Source organism: Bombina bombina, chromosome 5 (genome assembly GCF_027579735.1).
Source record: "Bombina bombina isolate aBomBom1 chromosome 5, aBomBom1.pri, whole genome shotgun sequence".
Classification (NCBI taxonomy): Eukaryota; Metazoa; Chordata; class Amphibia; order Anura; family Bombinatoridae; genus Bombina; species Bombina bombina.
Window position 1 is genome coordinate 751,687,975 of NC_069503.1, and position 7,592 is coordinate 751,695,566.

Here is a 7,592-nt window from a genome sequence, read left to right on the forward strand (position 1 = left end):
TGATGCCATTTTTGATATTATCAGAGTTGATGTCAGGTTTATGTCTCTAGCTATTTTAGCTAGAAGAGCTTTATGGCTTAAAACTTGAAATGCTGATATGGCTTCTAAATCAACTCTACTTTCCATTTCTTTCCAGGGTAACAAATTATTTGGTTCTCAGTTGGATTCTATTATCTCAACTGTTACTGGTGGGAAAGGAACTTTTTTACCACAGGATAAAAAATCTAAGGGTAAAAACAGGGCTAATAATCGTTTTCGTTCCTTTCGTTTCAACAAAGAACAAAAGCCTGATCCTTCATCCTCAGGAGCAGTTTCAGTTTGGAAACCATCTCCAGTCTGGAATAAATCCAAGCCTTCTAGAAAGGCAAAGCCTGCTTCTAAGTCCACATGAAGGTGCGGCCCTCATTCCAGCTCAGCTGGTAGGGGGCAGGTTACGTTTTTTCAAAGAAATTTGGATCAACTCTGTTCACAACCTTTGGATTCAGAACATTGTTTCAGAAGGGTACAGAATTGGTTTCAAGATGAGACCTCCTGCAAAGAGATTTTTTCTTTCCCGTGTCCCAGTAAATCCAGTGAAAGCTCAAGCATTTCTGAATTGTGTTTCAGATCTAGAGTTGGCTGGAGTAATTATGCCAGTTCCAGTTCTGGAACAGGGGATGGGGTTTTATTCAAATCTCTTCATTGTACCAAAGAAGGAGAATTCCTTCAGACCAGTTCTGGATCTAAAAATATTGAATCGTTATGTAAGGATACCAACGTTCAAAATGGTAACTGTAAGGACTATCTTGCCTTTTGTTCAGCAAGGGCATTATATGTCCACAATAGATTTACAGGATGCATATCTGCATATTCCGATTCATCCAGATCATTATCAGTTCCTGAGATTCTCTTTTCTGGACAAGCATTACCAGTTTGTGGCTCTGCCGTTTGGCCTAGCTACAGCTCCAAGAATTTTTACAAAGGTTCTCGGTGCCCTTCTGTCTGTAATCAGAGAACAGGGTATTGTGGTATTTCCTTATTTGGACGATATCTTGGTACTTGCTCAGTTTTTACATTTAGCAGAATCTCATACGAATCGACTTGTGTTGTTTCTTCAAGATCATGGTTGGAGGATCAATTCACTAAAAAGTTCATTGATTCCTCAGACAAGGGTAACCTTTCTGGGTTTCCAGATAGATTCAGTGTCCATGACTCTGTCTTTAACAGACAAGAGACGTCTAAAATTGATTTCAGCTTGTCGAAACCTTCAGTCACAATCATTCCCTTCGGTAGCCTTATGCATGGAAATTCTAGGTCTTATGACTGCTGCATCGGACGCGATCCCCTTTGCTCGTTTTCACATGCGACCTCTTCAGCTCTGTATGCTGAATCAATGGTGCAGGGATTACACAAAGATATCTCAATTAATATCTTTAAAACCGATTGTACGACACTCTCTAACGTGGTGGACAGATCACCATCGTTTAATTCAGGGGGCTTCTTTTGTGCTTCCGACCTGGACTGTAATTTCAACAGATGCAAGTCTCACAGGTTGGGGAGCTGTGTGGGGATCTCTGACGGCACAAGGAGTTTGGGAATCTCAGGAGGTGAGATTACCGATCAATATTTTGGAACTCCGTGCAATTTTCAGAGCTCTTCAGTCTTGGCCTCTTCTGAAGAGAGAATCGTTCATTTGTTTTCAGACAGACAATGTCACAACTGTGGCATACATCAATCATCAAGGAGGGACTCACAGTCCTCTGGCTATGAAAGAAGTATCTCGAATTCTGGTTTGGGCGGAATCCAGCTCCTGTCTAATCTCTGCGGTTCATATCCCAGGTATAGACAATTGGGAAGCGGATTATCTCAGTCGCCAAACGTTGCATCCGGGCGAATGGTCTCTTCACCCAGAGGTATTTCTTCAGATTGTTCAAATATGGGAGCTTCCAGAAATAGATCTGATGGCGTCTCATCTAAACAAGAAACTTCCCAGGTATCTGTCCAGATCCCGGGATCCTCAGGCGGAAGCAGTGGATGCATTATCACTTCCTTGGAAGTATCATCCTGCTTATATCTTTCCGCCTCTAGTTCTTCTTCCAAGAGTAATCTCCAAGATTCTGAAGGAATGCTCGTTTGTTCTGCTGGTAGCTCCGGCATGGCCTCACAGGTTTTGGTATGCGGATCTTGTCCGGATGGCCTTTTGCCATCCGTGGACTCTTCCGCTACGACCAGACCTTCTGTCGCAAGGTCCTTTTTTCCATCAGGATCTCAAATCCTTAAATTTAAAGGTATGGAGATTGAATGCTTGATTCTTGGTCAAAGAGGTTTCTCTGACTCTGTGATTAATACTATGTTACAGGCTCGTAGATCTGTATCCAGAGAGATATATTATAGAGTCTGGAAGACTTATATTTCTTGGTGTCTTTCTCATCATTTTTCTTGGCATTCTTTTAGAATCCCGAGAATTTTACAGTTTCTTCAGGATGGTTTAGATAAAGGTTTATCCGCAAGTTCTTTGAAAGGACAAATCTCTGCTCTTTCTGTTCTTTTTCACAGAAAGATTGCTAATCTTCCTGATATTCATTGTTTTGTACAAGCTTTGGTTCGTATAAAACCTGTCATTAAGTCAATTTCTCCTCCTTGGAGTTTGAATTTGGTTCTGGGGGCTCTTCAAGCTCCTCCGTTTGAACCTATGCATTCATTGGACATTAAATTACTTTCTTGGAAAGTTTTGTTCCTTTTGGCAATCTCTTCTGCCAGAAGAGTTTCTGAATTATCTGCTCTTTCTTGTGAGTCTCCTTTTCTGATTTTTCATCAGGATAAGGCGGTGTTGCGAACTTCTTTTGAATTTTTACCTAAAGTTGTGAATTCCAACAACATTAGTAGAGAAATTGTGGTTCCTTCATTATGTCCTAATCCTAAGAATTCTAAGGAGAAATCGTTGCATTCTTTGGATGTTGTTAGAGCTTTGAAATATTATGTTGAAGCTACTAAGTCTTTCCGAAAGACTTCTAGTTTATTTGTTATCTTTTCCGGTTCTAGAAAAGGCCAGAAAGCTTCTGCCATTTCTTTGGCATCTTGGTTGAAATCTTTAATTCATCTTGCCTATGTTGAGTCGGGTAAAACTCCGCCTCAAAGGATTACAGCTCATTCTACTAGGTCAGTTTCTACTTCCTGGGCATTTAGGAATGAAGCTTCGATTGATCAGATTTGCAAAGCAGCAACTTGGTCCTCTTTGCAAACTTTTACTAAATACTACCATTTTGATGTATTTTCTTCTTCTGAAGCAGTTTTTGGTAGAAAAGTACTTCAGGCAGCGGTTTCAGTTTGAATCTTCTGCTTATGTTTTTCATTAAACTTTATTTTGGGTGTGGATTATTTTCAGCAGGAATTGGCTGTCTTTATTTTATCCCTCCCTCTCTAGTGACTCTTGCGTGGAAAGATCCACATCTTGGGTAATCATTATCCCATACGTCACTAGCTCATGGACTCTTGCTAATTACATGAAAGAAAACATAATTTATGTAAGAACTTACCTGATAAATTCATTTCTTTCATATTAGCAAGAGTCCATGAGGCCCGCCCTTTTTTTGTGGTGGTTATGATTTTTGTATAAAGCACAATTATTCCAATTCCTTATTTTATATGCTTTCGCACTTTTTTATCACCCCACTTCTTGGCTATTCGTTAAACTGAATTGTGGGTGTGGTGAGGGGTGTATTTATAGGCATTTTGAGGTTTGGGAAACTTTGCCCCTCCTGGTAGGAATGTATATCCCATACGTCACTAGCTCATGGACTCTTGCTAATATGAAAGAAATGAATTTATCAGGTAAGTTCTTACATAAATTATGTTTTTGCACATTTCACAGGTTATCAGGTAAATGACAAATTTTGACCTGCAAGTTATGCAAGAATTGAAGTCAAACTGCTGTCCTGTGGTGGTTGATTGGAAGGTCCAACCACAAACCACTTTTCCACAGGCCACACAGTCTCTGTAATTGCACCTGTGCATTCCTTTTACTACTAGCCAAGCTGATCCACCTAGTTCAGCCTTTTTGAGTTTGGTGGGGGCTACCATATTGCCAATGGTTTTATTTTTCTTGTATGAAAAATGACAGCCTTGTTTAGATATGTCTGCCAGATCATCATCAGCGGAAGGCATTCTAAAATGTTTCTTGAGGATATTGCAGATTTTTGTATATTCCTCTGAATAATCTGTTACAAAGAGAAGGCTTTTATTAAAGGTTTCTTTGTACTTGCTGTTTCACTCTTGGGCAACAATAGAGTTTCTCTCTATATACTCTCAATGGATTCTCTGGCCCTTTTGAATATCTTGTGTCCATAGCCCCTGTTCCTAAGTCTGTTGGTTAACTCTTTACTTTCCTTTTCATACTGGTCTGGATGTGTATAATTTCTCTTGACCCATATGTACTGCCCCTTAGCTACCGCTTTGAACACATACTGTGGATGGCAGCTTTTTGCGTGTAACAATGTGTTCCCTGTTATGGGTTTTCGGTAGATAGAGGAAGTCACCTTTTTACCCGGTGTGCCCAATAGGGTGGCATCAAGATAGTTAATACTAGCGTTGTTACATTCAAAGGTGAATTTTATGCCCCTATCATTTTTGTTCAAATAGTTGATAAAAATGGGCACATCAAGCTGGTCCCCTTTCCACACAAACAGAAGGTCGTCTATAAATCTTTTATAGAACACAATGTTCTGTTTGTGTGGATTCCTCTCTCCAAATATGTGGTCCTCCTCCCACCAACCCATAAATAGGTTGGCGTAGGAGGGGGCAAACTTAGCCCCCATAGCCGTACCACACATTTGGAGAAAGAATTGGCCATTGAATTCAAAGAAATTATGGGTCAACAGAAAATCCGTGACCCTATGTACGAATTCACATAATATAGGGTCATCCATGCAATATTTTTTCATGTAGTAATTCACAGCCTTCAATCCCTGTTCATTGGGAATTGATGAGTATAGTGACTTAACGTCTACCGTTACCCACATGTAGCTGTCATTTCAATCAATGTTGGATACCAAATTCAGAATATGTTTGGTGTCCAAGACAAAACTTGTCAATAGTCTAATCATAGGTTGCAGTAATGCATCCAACCACTCCGACAAAAGTTCAAGGAGAGACCCAATGCCGCTGACAATGGGCCTCCCCTTGATGTCTGTGTGTGATTTGTGCACCTTAGGGAGGTGGTTGAATACAGGCATTCTGGGGTGACTGACATATAGGAAATCACTGGTTCCCTTGTCTAGTAATCCCAGTTCAAGGACATCATCTATCAGATCTCTCAGTTGCCTTTGGATCTGAGCTCCGCACCTTATACTCCTGTGTATTTGAGAGCTGTCTTAATGCCTCTTTGACAAAATCATTCTTGTTCAAAATAACAACCGACCCCCCCTTATCCGCGGATCGAATCACCAGATCCTGGTTCTTACTTAGGTTTTGTAGTGCCTGCCTCTCTGCTAACATGATATTAGATTTATACCGTCTCTCCTGATAATAAAGATTAGTGAGATCTTTTTCAACCCTTGAATAGAATTTCTCTTGTAAGGTGTATCCAGTCCACGGATCATCCATTACTTGTGGGATATTCTCCTTCCCAACAGGAAGCTGCAAGAGGATCACCCACAGCAGAGCTGTCTATATAGCTCCTCCTCTAACTGCCACTACTAGTCATTCTCTTGCAGCTCTCGACAAGAAAGGAAGTAGCTAGAGAGATGTGGTGTTTTTATTTAGTTCATCTTCAATCAAAAGTTTGTTATTTTCAAATGGTACCGGAGTTGTACTATTTTAGCCTCAGGCAGAAAGTAGAAGAAGAGTCTGCCTGTGGTCTTTGATGATCTTAGCAGGTTGTAACTAAGATCCATTGCTGTTCTCACACTTAACTGAAGAGAGAGGTAACTTCAGCTGGGGGAATGGCGTGCAGGGTCTCCTGCTATGAGGTATGTGCAGTTTAAATTTTTCTAGAGAAATGAATATGCTATAAAATGCTGTTAATACCGGATTTATTTAAGGTAAGCCTGATTACAGTGATTTAATAACGACTAGTATCATGCTTGCTGTAAAAGGTAATATTCTTATTACTTTCTCACATTACTGAAAAATAAAACGTTTGCTGGAAGTGTTTAAACATTTTTTATAGTGTTTTATATTTTTTATACATATTGGTGATAAAACTTTATTGGGGCCCAGTTTTTTCAACATGGCTGGCTAGATTTTGCCTAGGGATAGTTTTGTTAGGCCCTCTCACTGTGAATACAGGTTGGGAGGGGCCTATTTTCAAGCCTAAATGCGCATTAGATTTTGCAGCTTGAGACATCCAGTTTCCCTGAAGGAGTCCCCTGAACACTTAGGACCTCTCTAAAGGGTTTTTGTGCCTTTCAAAGTCGTTATATGGGCAGGTAGGGCCACAGCAGAGCTGTGGCAGTTTGTTGTGACTGTTGAAAAACGTTTATATCGTTTTTTTGATCCGGTTTTGAAACTAAGGGGTTAATCATCCATTTGCAAGTGGGTGCAATGCTCTGTTAGTCTATTATACACACTGTAAAAATTTTGTAAGATTTACTGCTTTTTATCACTGTTTTTCAATTTCGGACAAAATTTGTTTCTCTTAAAGGCACAGTAACGTTTTTATTTTTTGCTTGTTTACATTTATCAAAGTGTTTTCCAAGCTTGCTGGTCTCATTGCTAGTCTGTTTAAACATGTCTGACATAGAGGAAACTCCTTGTTCATTATGTTTAGAAGCCATTGTGGAACCCCCTCTTAGAATGTGTACCAAATGTACTGATTTTACTTTAAGTTATAAAGATCATATTCTGTCTTTAAAAGATTTATCACCAGAGGAAACTGAAAAGGGGGAAGTTATGCCGACTAACTCACCCCACGTGTCAGAACCTTTGACTCCCGCTCAAGGGACTCCCGCTCAAGAGGCGCCAAGTACATCTAGCGCGCCCATGGCGTTTACTTTACAAGACATGGCGGCAGTTATGGATCATACCCTTACAGCGGTATTGTCCAAACTAGCAGAGTTACAAGGAAAGCGAGACAGCTCTGGGGCTAGAAAAAATACAGAGCACTCTGACGCTTTAGTAGCTATGTCTGATATCCCCTCACAATATGCAGAAGCTGAGGCAGGAGAGCTTCTTTCTGTGGGTGATTTTTCTGACTCAGGGAAGATGCTTCAACCTGATTCTGATATGTCAACATTTAAATTTAAGCTTGAACACCTCCGCGTGTGGCTTAGGGAGGTTTTAGCTACTCTGGATGACTGTGACACCATTATAGTGCCAGAGAAATTGTGTAGATTGGATAAATACTATGCAGTGCCTGTTTACACTGATGTTTTTCCAATACCTAAAAGGATTTCAGAAATTATTACTAAGGAATGGGATAGACCAGGTGTACCGTTCTCTCCCCCTCCTATTTTTAAGAAAATGTTTCCAATAGATGCCGCTACACAGGACTTATGGCAAACGGTCCCTAAGGTGGAGGGAGCAGTTTCTACCCTAGCTAAGCGTACAATTATCCCCGTCAAAAACAGTTGTGCTTTCCTAGATCCAATGGTTACCTTAAGAAAATGTTTATTCAA